Source organism: Pelophylax lessonae (genome assembly GCF_965119305.1).
Source record: "Pelophylax lessonae genome assembly, chromosome: 10".
NCBI classification, from domain to species: Eukaryota; Metazoa; Chordata; class Amphibia; order Anura; family Ranidae; genus Pelophylax; species Pelophylax lessonae.
The window spans coordinates 18,995,248-19,012,553 of record NC_138777.1 but is presented as its reverse complement, the minus strand read 5'-3'; the positions used below and the strand labels follow the sequence as shown (position 1 = coordinate 19,012,553).

The 17,306-nt window shown below is 42.7% G+C and overlaps 1 protein-coding gene across 1 annotated transcript in view; it reads left to right on the top strand.

Moving 5' to 3' along the window:
• Positions 1–17,306, top strand: part of PTPN5 (protein tyrosine phosphatase non-receptor type 5) — a 147,774-nt gene that overhangs the window by 47,516 nt on the left and 82,952 nt on the right. Inside the window, exon 2 of the mRNA XM_082269989.1 lies at positions 1,498–1,590. The gene's annotated coding sequence lies outside the window, so the exon portion shown is untranslated. The remainder of the gene's footprint in view (positions 1–1,497; positions 1,591–17,306) is intronic.

Sequence of the window (17,306 nt, the reverse complement as noted above, 5' to 3'; positions counted from 1 at the left end):
TTTGTATAAGTGTTTTTCTTGTTCCTTTTTTCATTTTTTTTTTTTTCATTTTTCATTTTAATTTTTATTTATATATATATATATGTTGTTTATTTTGATAAATATAAACTTTGTCTAGAAGTCTAAAACATTCATTTTTTTTTCATTTCTCCTTGTGCAGGGTGACTGGCCTGCTCTCCGCCCCTAATGTATTTTCTGCAGGAAGCTTGTAGTGGGTGGGGCCTGCTGGGCCCCTCCCACTGCTCTGCTCTTTGCACAGGCTATGCACAGCACAGTGACAGGTAATATCTTGGAAAATGGGGATTTTTATCCTTTGCGGCTATTAGGGCAGTATAATAAACCTCTTGGAGCTGGCGCCTCCAGGCCCTTTAAGGGGCTTAGGATGCCGGGAGGTGAAGCGCGGTTTATGATCATGTGACCACCGTGATTGGCTGTCACAGGGGTCACATGATTGCAGAGATGTATAGTAACTAAGTAGAACTACTTCACTACTGTACTTAAGTACGGAAAGGCGGTATCTGTACTTTCCTGGAGTAGAATTTTTTTCTCCTACTTCCACTTTTACTTCACTACATTTTTTCAATGATTTCAATACTTCTACTCCGGTATTTTTTTTTGTGCTGCATAGTTACTCGTTACTATTATAAAAATTACCACTGCCAGAACAGTAGATGGCAGGTTTCATGAAGCTCAAACCATGTGTATTATCAGCGCATACGAAAATAATTGCTACTGTATGCATAAATAAAAGCTGCATTTGAAATAATAAAAAACAATATGATGTTCAAACTTTTGACTTCTTTCTTTAATAACTACATAACACAGTACTTGTACTTTTACTTTCAGTACTTGAGTAGCAATTTTTTTTCAAAACTACTGGTACTTTTACTTTCAGTACTTGAGTGCAAAATTTAAAAAAAAACTACTTGCAATAATTACTGTAAGTACAAAAAATGTTGAATACTTTAGTACTTCTACTCAAGTCACTTTTTGATCGAGCACTTGTATTTTTACTCAAGTCACTTTTTGATCGAGCACTTGTACTTTTACTCAAGTCACTTTTTGATCGTGCACTTCCACTTCTACTCAAGTCACTTTTTGATCGAGCACTTGTGCTTTTACTCAAGTATGGGTTTCGAGTACTTTATACAACTCTGCATGATTGTAAAGCTCCCAATCGCTACTTGCTTTCTGTTAGCTACCGGTAACTGTGACGGGAGCGTGCAGCACGCGCGCTCTCGGCACAGCTGTATTTACACTAATGAGCGCAAATATGTGGCCGCTCGCACCAAGGCCCACCTTCCGAGAGGCCACATATTTGAGTGTGGCTGGCGCCATAGGGGTTAAATAAAAATTTGTGTGCCTGGGGTTCAACTAGCTCAGATTCAGGGTTGGGCAGAAAATTCAGAATGGTCGTGAAAGATTGATGATTATTATTATCAATACGTTTTTCACGTTTCTGATCAGACCCCATAACTGCATCGCCTCTCTTTCCAGGTTTCGAAGGACGGTGTGGAGGCTGTGACTGGCGTTGACAAAGAATCATTTCGGATATGGGGTTGTCATAAAGATTCTCTTATCTTATTCATGGTAAGTAAATGTGTTTTCTTTAACCACTTACGGAAGGATTTGCCCCCTTAATGACCAGGCCATTTTTTGCGATTCGCCACTGCGTTATTTTAACGGACAATTGCGCGGACGTGTAACACTGTACCCAAATAAAATTGATTTACTTTTTTTTTCCCACAAATAGAGATTTCTTTTGGTGGTATTTGAACACCTCTGTGGTTTTTATTTTTTGCACTATAAACAAAAAAATAGCGACGATTCTGAAAAAAAAAAAAAAAACAATATTTTTTACTTTCTGCTATAAAACACATTTAATAAAAAAAAATTAAAAATCAAATTTTTTCATAATTTTAAGCCTAGTTTGTATTCTGCTACGTATCCCCCAAAAAATCCCAATAAGTGTATATTGATTGGTTTGCGCAAAAGTTATTGTGTCTACAAACTAGAGAAAAGATTTATGTCATTTTTATTTATTTATTTTTTACTAGTAATGGCGGCGATCAGCGACTTTAAGCGGGACTGCGACATTGCAGCGGACAGATCGGACCCTTGACTGACATTTTTGACACTTTTGGGGGGTCAGTGACATTTCTACAGTAATCAGTGCTAAAAATATGCACCGTTACTGTAATGATGAAACTGGCAGGGAAGGGGTTAACACCAGGGGCAATCAAAGGGTTAAATGTGTCCCTAGGGGGTGCTTTCTAACTGTGTGGGGGATGGGCTTGCTGCATGAACATAGAGACCTGTCTCCCTAAATAGGAGAAACACAGCAGCCCTGTGTTCATAACTGACAGAACAGTAGTCTGCCATGTTTACAACCATTCTGTCTGCAAGGGGAGTGATCGCGGCCGCCCGTTGACAATCGCGGCCGCCGGACCCACAGATTGGCTCCCCCTGTGGCCAATGGGCGTGCGCTACAGGTACGTCGTTTCTCATAACAGAGCCGACCTGCCGCAGTAAAACGGCTATGGCGGCTGGTCAACAAGCGGTTAAATTAAACTTAAAGGGGAGCGCCACCCAAAAAGGGAAGCTCCACTTGTGCGCACCCACCCCCCCCCCCCCCCTCCACTGTAAAATTTGGCAGTTTTTGGGGGGGGGAGCGGGTACCTGGTTTTGACAGGTACCTGTTCCCACTTCTGGGTAAGTTCGCCAACCGGCAATCTACGACATTCCCATGATATCATGCACCTCCTTGGCCTTAACACATAGTATGCCTTCACGTTTTCCTGGAATTCATCTTTAAAGTAGAAGTAGAACTAAAGGCAAAACGTTATGTTTCATTTTGGATAGGGTAAGGGAGGGAGGGCTATAACCTCTATCAAGTTTTTTTTTTTTTTTTTTTGCCATTTCTGTCCCATTTGGGAGATTTCCCTTCACTTCCTGTCCCATAGACAAAACAGAAAGTGAGAGGAAATCTCTCCAAAGTGAGGGAATCGCTGGTTGTCATCAGAATTGGTGTCCTCATTGAAGGATTTCCATTTTATTCCTGTGAAGGCACACTATGGTTAAGTCCAAGGAGGTGCATGACATCTCCTGAACTTACCAATGTTATTTTACTGTATATATGACAGGTTTATGGCTCTGCTGGGGCATACTCTGAAACGCTGGGCTGTGGGAGACGAGAGAGAGGCACACAGAGCAGCTATGCCCGCCCTCCCCTCAGCTGCCCCTTCAGAGAAGCCTTTGTATTTTGTGAATGAGTTCACATAGTACAAGGGCTGCTGTGATTGGGAAGGAGGAGGGGAGGGGCGAGCATAGCAGCTGCACCGACTCTAATGTTGAAGATGCTGAGACCTGAAGCACCAGCGTTGGGCTCCCAGAAATACAGCGATAGTGCAATAAAACTGTCAGATGTAAATAATAAAATGTATCCCATGAGATATCATGCCCCTCCTTGGCCTTATTGCATAGTGTGCCTTCACATTTTCCTGGAATTCAGCTGTAAAGTGGAAGCTGCAAAACTTTGTTTCATTTTGGATAGGGGAAGGGAGGGTTATAACCCTGTCAAGATTTTTTTTTTGCCATCTGTGTTCCATTGGGGAGATTTCCCTTCACTTCCTGTCCCATAGACAAAACAGAAAGTGAGAGAAAATCTCTCCAAAGTGAGGGAATCGCTGGTTGTTATCAGAATTGGTGTCCCCATTGAAATATTTCCATTTTATTCCTGTGAAGGCACACTATGATTAAGTCCAAGGAGGCGCATAACATCTCCTCAACTTATCAATGTTATTTATATCTGACAGGTTTATGGCTCTGCTGGAGCATACACTGAAACTCAGGGCTGTGAGAGATGAGAGAGAGGCACACAGAGCAGCTATGCCCGCCCTCCCCTCTGCTGCCCCTTCAGAGAAGCCTTTGTATTTTGTGAATGAGTTCACATAGTACAAGGGCTGCTGTGATTGGGAAGAAGGAAGGGAGGGGGGAGCATAGCAGCTGCACCGACTCTAATGTTGAGGATGCTGAGACCTGAAGCATCAGCGCTGGGCTCCCGAAAAATACAACGACAGCCGTCTTCTAGCAGTGCAATAAAACCGTCAGATGTAAATAATAAAATGAAGCCCAGGAGATGTCATGCACCTCCTTGGCCTTAACGCATAGTGTGCCTTCACATTTTCCTGGAATTCAGCTTTAAAGTAGAAGTAGAACTAAAGTCAAAACTTTATTTTTTATTTAGGGTAAGGGAGGGTTATAACCCCTGTCAATTTTTTATTTTTTTTTGCCCATTTGTGTCCCATTAGGGAGATTTCCCTTCACTTCCTGTCCCATAGACAAAACAGAAAGTGAGAGGAAAAGTGCGGGAATCACTGGTTGTCATCAGAATTGGTGTCCCCATTGAAAGATTTCTATTTTATTCCTGTTCTAAAAACTAAAAAAACAACAAAACAAGAAAAAAAAACCTGCCTCTAGTTATACTTTAGGACTCTAGTACTTTGGTCTATTAGCTTCCTGTAACTCACTATCCAACAAGGCTGAATAAGGCATGGCCAATTGTGTGGGCCAATCAGGCTTTTTATTCTTTGAGCAGTTCTGTCAGTCTAACACTGTAAACATGCTTACAGGAGGTACGGATGACCTTGCTTGCTGCTGATGCTTTTTTATTGTCCAATTGCATGCTTGGCTGGATCTTGGACTTGAATGTCAGGATGGCTGAAATTGCTAATTAAATGCCACTTTTATACTCTTCATTGTTATTAAGAGAGCAAATCATTAACTGCAGGGTTCAATCATTAAAACTGGAGAAAAGGACAAAAGTACAATTGCTGTCCATAGCGATCAATTAGAATTATTGTTTTATTAATTATAAAATTAAAAGCTAAAATGGACTATTTGTTGTTGGCAATATCTCCACTTGTATTTTCTGTATTTTTTTTTTCAATTTTAACCCTTTTCCCACCCATCCATGGCATCCCGTTAGGTGGGTCTTTATGCCCGGTGCGGGGAGACCGGATAGACCTCCTAGTCATGTGACTAATGGGGTTGGCTGTCACGGTGGTCACATGATTGGAAGCCTTGGATCCCTTCTATTGCCCAGGACAGATTTAAGGTGGAGGGAGCCCTCCAGCCCTTCGCTTCATGACTAAGCTCCGGAGGGGTGAAACTGGTTGGAGGGCGTGGCCTGGTTGGAGCCCAGGCTGAGGTTGCCACTCTGATACTCTGATACTACCACAAGGAGAAACGGATGTGCACCTTCAAGGATTACCTCCTCCCTTCTCTCCAGGTCGAATGTTAGTCATAACGAATAGAATAAATCACTGAAATACAACATTATGGCCACTAGATGGAGCTGATCCAGATAATAGGAAATAGGATTCAGGGCGGAGGGAGCCCCAGTGATGACTTCTTTGGGGCAAAGAAGAGGTACAATTCCTGAGACGTGAGGTATCCTTCCCTTCACTGGGGTGTATTGAACTCACATATATGGATGAAGATGACTTTCTCTTATATAACTCCCCCAAGATAGGAAAAATAAAGTGCCAATAGTGCATTACCCTTATAAATAGCTTTATTAGAGGAGGATTTACACTTACATGGCATCAGAAGAGAATGCACAAACAATGATTCCCGTTGAAAGACGCGGCCGCCTGCAGTGCAGACCACGTGGCGTGACGGCGTGGCAGCTCCCCCGACGCGTTTCTCCTTACTAGGCATCAGCTGGGACCGGAGCATAGCCAAGCTGACGCCTAGTAAGGAGAAACGCATCGGGCGGAGCAGCCATGCCGCCACACCACGTGGTCTGCACTGCAGGCAGTGGCGTCTTTCAATAGGAATCCTTATTTGTGCGCTCTCTTCTGATGCCGTGTAAGTGTAAATTCACCTATCCATGCTGCCTATCATTGCCCACCAGTGTTGCCTATGAGTACCACCTATCAATGCCCATTAGTGCCACCTATCAATGCCTATCAGTGCCGCATATCAGTGCCCATCAGTGCGGCATATTAGTGTCTCCTCATCAGAGCCACCTAATCAGTGCCCTTCAGTCCATCCTTATCAGTGCCCATAAGTACCGCCTCATCAGTGCCCATCAATGAAGGAGAAAAATTACTTCTTTACAAAATTTACAGACAGAAACAAAGAAAAACTTATTTTTTTTTAATTTTCTGTCTTTTTTGTTGTTTTTTTAGCAAAAACTAAAAGACCAGGCGGTGATTAAATACCACCAAAAGAAAGCTCTATTTGTGTGAAAAAAAAAAAGATAAATTATGGATACAGCGTTGCACGACCGCACAATTGTCATCCAAAGTGTAAGAGCGCTGAAAGCTGAAAATTGGCCTGGGCAGGAAGGGGATGAAAGTGGTTAAAGAGGGCAGGAATGGGGGTGGGGGGGGGTGGAGGTTCTTTAACAACTCTAGAACCCCCATGCTGTATTTGCTAACAATCTTTTCTCAAGTGATTGTGAGCTCCTCGTTCCGGTGGATTTTAATTACAATTAGCAGACAGGGTGAAAATGAGCCGTAAGTCATGTGACAAAAAATGAGGTGTTATAATTATACCTTCCTCTATAGACTGTTAATTTAATGTCATGAAATCACACATTACCCAAAGTCACGTTTAAAGCTTTTATTACTCCCAAGTGAGAATAATGTGAGACTTCAACAGAAAAAAAAAATGAGGGGGATATTTATCCAATATTTATTATTCTTTCCCTGGCACTTTGCAGTATGACATTTGGGGGTGTACATTGTAGCTGTGCTGGAATTCTCTGTTAAAGTGATTGGAAAGTATTTTTTAACCATTTAAGGACTGGCCTATTTCTAAAACTTTATAAGTTAAAATAATTTTTTTTTTTTTTTTGCTAGAAAATTGCTTAAAACCCCCAAACATTACATATCGATCTGCTTTAATTAGATGCACCTAACTGATCCATCATTGAAACTCTTAGTATCAAGATTTGAATTTGGGACCATTCTAACTGCAGTATGATTGGTTTAATTTTCTTTTCTTGAAATTGTAAGCAATTTTGGCTTTAGTATATGGTTCAGTTGTGATGTATTATTTATAATAGATTAACTAAATAGAAACATATTTTACCAAAACTAATCTGGACTTTTTGAGGCGTGGTGCAACAATGTTGATCCATGCAACTTTATTTAAAACATAGGAATTGAATATCTGTCGGATGAGAGAAAAGTCACATGTCACATCTGTCATGTTGGTTGCCATATTTTATGTCTTCCTGGTAGACTATTAATCATCCTCTAAAAGTCTTTTTAGAGACTTATTAAAATTCATTTTATTAACCACTTAAGCCCCGGAGGATTTGGCTGCTAAAAGACCAGGGTTTTTTTTGCGATTTTTTACTGCGTGACTTTGACGGACAATTGCGCGGTCGTGCGACGCTGTACCTAAACGAATTTCACGTCCTTTTTTTCCCACAAACAGAGCTTTCTTTTGGTGGTATTTGATCACCTGTGTGATTTTTTGATCATGCGCTATAAACAAAAAAAGAGCGTAATTTTTGCAAAAATAACAATATTTTTCACATTTTTTTTATATGAGATTCCCCCCCAAAAAAATGTAAAAATCAAAATTTTTTAACATTTTCAGCCAAATTATTTTACGCTACATATGTTTGGTAAAAAAAATCGCAAAAAGCGTATTTTGATTGGTTTGCGCAAAAGTTATCGCGTTTACTAACAAAGGGAAAGATTTTTGTCATTTTTGGTGTTTTTTTTTTTAACGAGTAATGGCGGCGATCTGCGATTTTTTTTGCGGTACTGCGACATTGCGGCGGACAGATCGGACCCTTGACTGACATTTTTGACACTTTTGGGGGTACCAGTGACATTACTGCAGTAATCAGTGCTATACATATGCACTGTTACTGCAAAAATGACACTGGCAGGGAAGGGGTTAACTTTATTGGACAGGGAGGGGTTAAGTGTGTCCTAGGGGCGTGTTTCTAACTGTGCAGGGACATTGCTATTGGTGTAAAAACAAAGATCAACAGTTCTACATAGTAGAACTGTCTGATCTTCATTTTTACACCAGGGAGAATGACGGGTGGCTTGTTTACATAAGCCGCTCCGCCTTTCTCCCTTCACAGGAGCGATCGTAGTGTGTCCGGCGGACATCGAGTCCGCCGGACACACGCACTGACTTGTCTGTGAATGAGTCGCGGCGGGCGCGCGCCCGCAATAGGCTCGCAAGTCAGTGACAGGCGAGTGACGTATCCATACGTCCAGGGCTGCCATCAGGGGGGTACAGCCCATACACATGTAGGGGGCCCAGGCATCCCGAGGGGCCCCAATCAGGGTTGGGTTGCAAACTGTCCTCGCAATACCACTCAATTGTAAGCTCCGCCGTTCCCTTGCAGACTGGCACTATGTGGGGTGTCCTGCCCCTCACTACCCCCTTACACACAGCTGTAGGCCCTGCCCTCCCCTGTTCTCCAGCTGTTCACTCTTGGACAGGAGGGGTGGCATTTACTAGAACCATTCACCTTTATTTTCCTGGGAAGGAGAAGATGGGACTGGAGAAGGAGGACATGGGATGAAGGAAGAAATGGGACTGGAGGAGAAGGAGGAAATAGGACTGGAGGAGAAGGAGGACATGGGACTGGAGGAGGATGATGACATGGTAGGTGGGCCCTAGGAAATGTTGGCGGTTGAATCCATGGGAAGGGCCCAGGCCTAAAACTGTGTAAGGGGCCCCAAAATCTCTGATGGCTGCCAGGCATACGTCACTCTGCCTGGCCGGGGCTGACCGCCGCAGTACATAGTCGTGCGGCGGTCAGCAACCGGTTAATCTGAGACAAAATTCTTGGATTTTATTCTCATATTACCTGTGTGATCTGTTTCATTGTATTTTATTCTAAACTTTGTGTTTATCACCAATTATATTTTGACATTTTATCATGCACTTAAGTATTCAATAAATATATATATATTTGCACAGAATTGTATGATCCTTATCTTCAGTTTAGTGTCACTTAAAACGATCTTGCATTTTGTTGATTTATGGAAATAAGTTCAGAATCTCCTAACTTACAAATCTTTGCTTGTTTGCATAAATAGACACTGTTATATCAGAGCAGTATAAACATTCTGACACTATATATATACTGTATATATATATATATATATATATATATATATATATATATATATATTTATATATGTGTATATATATATATATATATATATATATATATATATATATATACATAGATATATAGATATGTAATGTTTGGGGGTTTTAAGCAATTTTCTAGCAAAAAAAAAAATGATTTTAACTTGTAAACAACAAGTGTCTGAAATAGGCTTGGTTTATATATATATATGTATATATATATATATATATATATATATATATATATATATATATATATAACCAAGCCTATTTCAGACACTTGTTGTTTTCAAGTTAAAATCAGGGTTTTATTTGCTAGAAAATTGCTTAATATATATATATATATATATATATATATATATATATATATATATATATATATATATATATATATACATAACCAAGCCTATTTCAGACACTTGTTGTTTACAAGTTAAAATCAGTTTTTTTTTTTGCTACAAAATTGCTTAAAACCCCCAAACATTACATATCTATCTATCTATCTATCTATCAATCTATATATATATATATATATAAATATATATATACACATATATAAATAAATATATATATATATATATATATATATATATATATATATACAGTATATATATAGTGTCAGAATGTTTATACTGCTCTGATATAACAGTGTCTATTTATGCAAACATATATATATATATATATATTTTTTTTTTTTTTTTTTTAAGCAAAGATTATGGAGAATAAAACGGCGGTTGTTGCAATATTTTTTGTCACGCGATATTTGCGCAATGGTCTTTAAAACGCAATTTTTTAGAAAAAAAATAAATTTCACTGCATTAAAAAAAAAGAAACAATAAAGTTAGCCCAATTTTTTTGTATATTGTGAAAGATGATGTCACGCCAAGTAAACAGACACCTAATATGTTACGGTTTAAAATTGCGCACACTCGTGGAATGGCCACAAAAAACGATACTTAAAAATCTCCATGGGCAACATTTTAAAAAGGTTTAACAGTTACCAGTGTAGGCTCTAATTTTTGCTCTCATTCTGGGGATCGCGGCGATACCTCACATGCGTGGTTTGAACACCGTTTTCATTTGCGGGCGTCACTAACATGTGCGTTTTCTTTCTTGCGCAAGCTCACGGCGACGGGGGCGCTTTAACATTTTTTTTTCCTATTTATTTTATTTAATTTTTTTTATAGCATTTTTTTTTTTTTTTTTGTTTTTAAATAATCTGATCACTTTTATTGCTGTCACAAGCAATTTAAACATCCCTTGTGACAGCAATATGCAGTGACAGGTACTCTTTATGAAGGGATCGGGGGTCTAAAAGACCCCAAACCCCTCCTCTGCACTTCAAAGTATTCAAAATGCTGGAATCTGCATTTTTGAATACTGACAGTTTTTTAAATTTGGCGCCGTTAGCCGCAGAGTAAACTGGAAGTGGCATCATGACGCCGCTTCCCGGTTACTACATCGGAGAAAGTGAGGACATACAGTGCTGGGTAATTGCCTACGAGGGGACTGTCACACTAAGGTCATAATATAATATATTATAAAAGCCGGTTCTAATTGCAGATATCTCTCTCTCCATCCGGGGGAACTGAGCTTGTTTGGCGATACCCTCGGTCTATCACCATCCTCTACCCTGAACAGGACTGTTGGTTTCATTAAAGGGTAACTTCACTTTCGTGGGAAAAAAAAGACAAATAAAGAAAAAACAATATAGCGAATACAATTGCAACACAAATCATATTGTAATTGAATGTTATTAAAAATGATCTTTCCTTTTCAATCTGCAGCTGTTGTAATTTTCTGTAATTTTCCGCCTGGAGGTGTTCTGTACACAGAATGTATACTGGCCACACCCCCTGAAACATCATTTCCTGCTTGTGTGATTGGCTCACCAACTTTCCCAGAATTCTGCACTAAGATACAAGTCAGATTTCTGGCATCCCCTGCAACATAAATGTCATTTTTGGTGAGATACTCCCAATAGGAACACGTCTAAAGGGATTCAGGCCCAGCAGCTTTCCTCATTAGAGCCCTGCAGCTGCCACAGCTGATAGATAATTATGAAACTCCTCCCATTAGACTCACTCAGCACAGAGGAACAAACAATGATTTCTTCAGAATAACAAAAGGTAGAAATCTGCAACAAAGTTTGTTACAATCCTTGTAATGTACAGAGATCACCCAGAGGGGAATGTTTTTTTTCTCAACAAAAGCAGAGTTATGCTTTAACCACTTAAGCCCCGGAAGATTTTACCCCCATTCCGACCAGGGGGTATTTTGCGATTCGGCACTGCGTGAATTTAACGCACAATTGCGCGGTCGTGCGACGCTGTACCTAAACGAATTTGACGTCCTTTTTTTCCCACAAACAGAGCTTTCTTTTGGTGGTATTTGATCACCTGTGCGATTTTTTGATCACGCGCTATAAACAAAAAAAGAGCGTCAATTTTGCAAAAATAGCAATATTTTTCACATTTTTTTATATGAAATTCCCCCAAAAAAAAATGTAAAAATCAAAATTTTTAAAAATTTTCGGCCAATTTATTTTATGCTACCTATGTTTGGTAAAAAAAATCGCAAAAAGCGTATTTTGATTGGTTTGCGCAAAAGTTATCGCGTTTACTAACAAAGGGAAAGATTTTTGTCATTTTTGTTGTTTTTTTTTTAACGCGTAATGGCGGCGATCTGCGATTTTTTTTGCGGTACTGCGACATTGCGGCGGACAGATCGGACCCTTGACTGACATTTTTGACACTTTTGGGGTTACCAGTGACATTTCTACAGTAATCAGTGCTATATATATGCACTGTTACTGTAAAAATACACTGGTAGTGAAGGGGTTAACTTTATTTGGAAGGGAGGGGCTGTGTGTGTCCCTAGGGGCGTGGTTTCTACTGTGATTGGCTGTGGCTCTAGCTGTAAAGACACTGATCAACGGATCTACATACCAGATCCGTTTTATCAGTGTCTTTGCAGCGAAGAGAATGACAGGCAGTTTGTTTACACAAGCTGCCTGACATTCTCCCTCTCCCCCGCCGATCGCCGAGTGACCGGCGGACATCGGGTCCGCTGGTCACCCGCGCGGGGGGGTCCGTGACCACGCGGGAGCGGGAGCGCGCCCCGGGGGGCGCGCGCTCGCTCCCTAGACCCTCACAAGCAAGCAACGTAGCCCTACGTTAGTTTGCCTGTGAGGGGCTGACCGCCGACGTAGATAGTCGTGCGGCGGTCGGCAAGTGGTTAAGGAACCAAAATTTGCAAATGGTCAAGTAAAACCCTCACAGCATTGAGACCTTTTATAATATATTATATTAAAGAGGTTGTAAACCCACCTTTATAACTTATATCTATAGGTGATCCCAGTGGCGGCTGGTGCTCCATGGGCCGGGGGGGGGGGGCGTCAGGGGGACCACACCATACCCACTTCCCCCCGGACCACACCGGCTCGCACACCACCACCACCCTCCCCCCCCCCCCATCGCCATTAGAAGCCTCCCATCAGCTTCATCTCCGGCGGCAGCTTCCCCAGGCAGCGACGGTGGCGGCTTCCCTGGCGTCTCCTCCCTCCTCCTCCTCATTGGCAAATAGCATGGCCTCTCCTGATTGGCCAGGAGGAGGATCCGTGTGACAATAGCAAATTTTCATTCGCTATTGTCACACAACTTGGTGGGCACTGGGCCCCGAGCCCACCCTTTTTTTAGCCTGTGAGAGCCTCTGGCTCTAATCACATGGTTAAAAAAAAAAAAATCCCTTTTGAACTCCATGGATCCGGCGCCCCACATGTAGATTAGGGGGCCGGACACATGGATGGGGGGCAGCACCCCTGCGCCCCATATACACCAGCCGCCACTGGGTGATCCTGTAATAAGACTTACCTATAGGTACTTTAAATATCTCCTAAACTTGCACCGTTTAGGAGCTATTTACATTTTATGCAGCTGATGACGTACTCGCGCATGCGCTTTGAAGAAACGGCCGCCGTGCCGTTCCTTCAGAGCCCTGTGCCGTGACCGGCGGCTCCTGCGCGCATGTGCGGGAGTGACCTCACGCGGCTCCGGCCAGTAATACAGCCGGAGTCCGCAGACCTGGAAAGGAAGGAAGGTGAAGATGGATGCGGCCGCCAGCGGGGACAACGTGGGCTTCTTTTGCAGGTGTCACATAATGTGCTAGTATGCGATGCATACTAGCACATTATGAATTTACTTTGCAGGGAAGAAAAAAAGAAAGAAAAAAAAAAACGGAGGACTTTACTTCCTCTTTAAGAACCATCCTAGGCAAGTCCATTAGTAATACTACACTGCGATTCGCTGTTATAGAACTCCTGCGTGGTTGAATACTTTGGCATCCGGATGATTTTTGTCATTATCGTTTCAATGTTGGTCTTATTTTTGCTACATGTTGGCATGCTTGACATGTGGATGTTAGGCCTGCTGTTAGAAATCAAGGGGCCCCATACAGCCTACATGACAGCCCCCCCCCCCCCGGCCGAAAGTGAGGACATATATTTATCAGTCCATTTCTCTGCAACCTCAACTGCACAGATGAATGACTCAGAAGCGCCCTGAGACTTCCTGCTCATTCATTCAAATACAGTTTACTATGCTTCAGTTATGAATGGACGCAGGAGTGATTGGTACTGATTGTTCACTGTGTTCATGCAGGCAAGGAAGGGTCCAGAAAATTACATGTTTACCAGACCCTTCCCCCGCTCTCCCTCTTAAATCATCCATCTGTGTGCCTGCAGTAGCTGCTGGCAGAAGAAGAGAGAAGGGAAGCTGGCAACAATGCGAGGAAAAGGGGCACACGGGGGGGGGGGGCCAGACAACAGATGGAAGAAGCGCATGCACTAGAACCAATCCCCCTGCAATCCCACAGGACAGTCCAGTCTGACTCCCGTCCGTATGTGTGTTCACTGGACCCAGCCGCCCAACTTGGAAGCGGTCATTAGCCTGGCACTGCTGTACCAATAAATATCACCTTATCGATTTGCATTTGTATTCTCGTGGGGGATTGTGTAGGCGGGGCCCCAGTGCACTGCATTGCCCGGGGCCTATAATGCTCTTAAGATGGCACTGGGCCTTGGTGGTTGTTAATGTGGTTCTGAGTGTTTTTTCCCTTGTCGGGGGGTTGTGATACTTCTTTCTAAATTGGAAATAACATTAGAAAATAAATAAATAAACAATAACTTTTTATACCCATATGCTACAATTCTTGTCATTGAAATGGCCACTTTCAGTGGCAATCCGTCCAATGGGGGCCCAGGGGCGTCGCACCCCCATCCATGCGTCCAGCCCCCTAATCTACATGCAGGGCGCCGGACGCATGGATTCCAATGGGGAATTTTTTTTTTTTTTTGAAGCACGTGATTAGAGCTAGAGGCTTTAATAGGCTTCAAAAAGGGGTGGGCTCGGGGCACAGAGCACTGCGCCCTGAGCCCACCCAGTTGTATGACAATAGTGAATGAATATTTGCTATTATCACACTGATTCTACTCCCACCCAATTAGGAAGCGGGTTGTGAGACCCCTTTCTTGATTGGCTGAAAATAGAAGCGATTTTACTGGCCATTGGCCAAGAAGAGGGAGGAGACGTATGGCAGATAACGGAGGAGACTCACAGCCACTCGGGAAAGGAGGAAGAAAGGATGCTTGCTGTCCGGCTGGGCAGCCAGCCGTCCGTCTGTCCCGGGGTGAGGGGGTGGTAGATTTTACTGCTGGCTGGCCAGCTGTCCCCGGGCATTTTGCCGCCCCCCCCCCCCCAAAAAAAAAAAAATTATCATGCACCAGCCGCCGCTGGCCACTTTATTTTCCTTGTCTCTCTACAGGGAATACTTTTTTCTTTGTGTATATTTTGGCCATATTGGTGATCTTAACATTGGGAGTAATAATTATGATGTAAGGCCTTTTTTCTTTGTATTTTTCATAGGGGTTCCTTGAGCAGTGAGCAACTTCTGCCTCTTGGATGAGTACCCACTATGAACAATTATATTTTTGGCTATCTATAATGGGGAGAGTCTTCTCAATGACCACAAATGTACGAAGCATTCTTCTAAGTGATCATCACACTAGTAATGTGCTGTGAACGTTTGATAAAGTAATTATTAATAGGGGTTCCCTGAGTCTGGAAAGTTATTTTAAGGGTTCCACCATGTTAAAAAGGTTACAAAAGGTGCCCTAGTCCAGGGTTTCTCAACCAGGGCTCCGTGGAACCATAGGGTTCCTCCTGAGGTTGCTAGAGGTTCCTCCTGAGGTTGCTAAAGGTTCCTCCTGAGGTCGCTAGAGGTTCCTCCTGAGGTCGCTAGAGGTTCCTCCTGAGGTTGCTAGGGGTTCCTTAAGCAATGGGCAATTTCTGCCTCTCAGATAAGTTCCCAATGACACCATTGTTCCTTTTAGCTATCTGTAAGGGGGGGTAATTCTTCCCAATGATGACAAGAGTAAAGAGCATTCTTCCCACTGACTGTCACATTAACCACTTCTGGACCGAGCCCATTTCTGACACATGTTGTTTACAAGTTCAAATCTGTATTTTTTGCTAGAAAATTACTTAGAACCCCCAAACATTCTATACATATTATTTTTAGCAAAGACTCTGGAGAATAAAATAGTGTTCGTTGCAATATTTTTTGTCACACGGTATTTGCGCAGCGGTATTTCAAACACCATTTTTTTGGAAAAAAAATAAATTTCACTGCATTTAAAAAAAAATGAAACAGTAAAGTTAGGCCATTTTTTTGTGTATTGTGAAAGATGATGTCACGCCGAGTAAATAGATACCTAACATGTTACGGTTTAAAATTGCGCACACCCGTGGAATGGCGACAAACTACGGTCAATAAAAAATCTCCTTAAAAAATTTTAATGGTTACCAGTTTAGAGTTACAGAGTAGCTCTTTTTTTTAAATTATTGCTCTCGCTCTGGCGATCGCAGCGATACCTCACATGTGTGGTTTGAACAGCACTTTCATTTACGGGCGCGACTTCCGTATACGTTTTCTTTCATGCGCGAGCTCACGGCGACGGGGGCGCTTTAAATTTTTTTTTTCCTATTTATTTTATGTAATTTTAGCAAAGTTTAAAAAAAAAAAAAATCTGATCACTTTTATTGCTGTCACAAGCAATGTAAACATCCCTTGTGACAGCAATAGGCAGTGACAGGTACTCTTTTTGGAGGGGTTGGGGGTCTAAAAGACCCCCAACCCCTCCACTGCACTTCAATGTATTCAAAATGCCGAAAAGTGCATTTTTGAATACATTCACTTTTTTAAATTTGGCGCCTTTAGCCGCCGAGTAACCCGGATGTGACGTCATTAACGCCGCTTCCGGGTTACATCATCGGAGACCCGATCGAAGCCGGATCTGGCTTTGTTCGGGACTCCAACCAGCCGGCGGAGTTGCCGGCTGGTTGCTCGGGTCTCCTGGTGGGATGGGAGACTCAGGCAGAGCCACGGAAGGCGGCGGGAGTGTGGGGGATGGACGTCCCCTGCCGCTCGCTGGGGTAAGGACCGAGCGGCTCCCGAGCCGCATCGGCCATTACCACCTGAAGCCGACCGCTGGCTCTAAAAAATGGTACCGGGGTGATGCCTCTAGCTGCAGGCATCACCCCGGTACAACCACTTCTTGCAGATCACGTAGATCTACGTGAGTTTGCGGGAAGTGGCTAATGTGTCATGAGATGGAGATTTTTCATTTTTGGCAGGGGTTCCCCCAAGACCAGAAATTTATTTTAAGGGTTCCTCTGTGTTGAAAAGGTTGAGAAAAACTTATCTAGACTGTTCATTGGAGCCAGAGTAAATGGACTGTTGCTTGGGTAGACAGGCAACCTCTACACATTTGATGAAGAACCAGTTAATATTTGAAGGGTAACGCTACAGTAGATTGGCTTTTAACCGGTTCCGGACCGCCCACCACCAATATACTGTGGCAGGGCGGCCCTCCTGCGCGAAATGACGTAGACCTACCTCTGTCGCACACCTGCAGCTAGGGGGGCGAGCGTACGCCGCCAGTGGTGCGCTCCAGCCCCCACTTGGCAGCGGGACTCCGATGCACAGGGCAGGCGGCTCCAAATTCCACCAGGCACCCGCGATCGCTCCCCGCTGAGAGAGAAGAACGTTCAGATGTTGTAACCACAGCTGACCGTTCTTCTCTCTAGAATGATCATAGAGCTCATGTG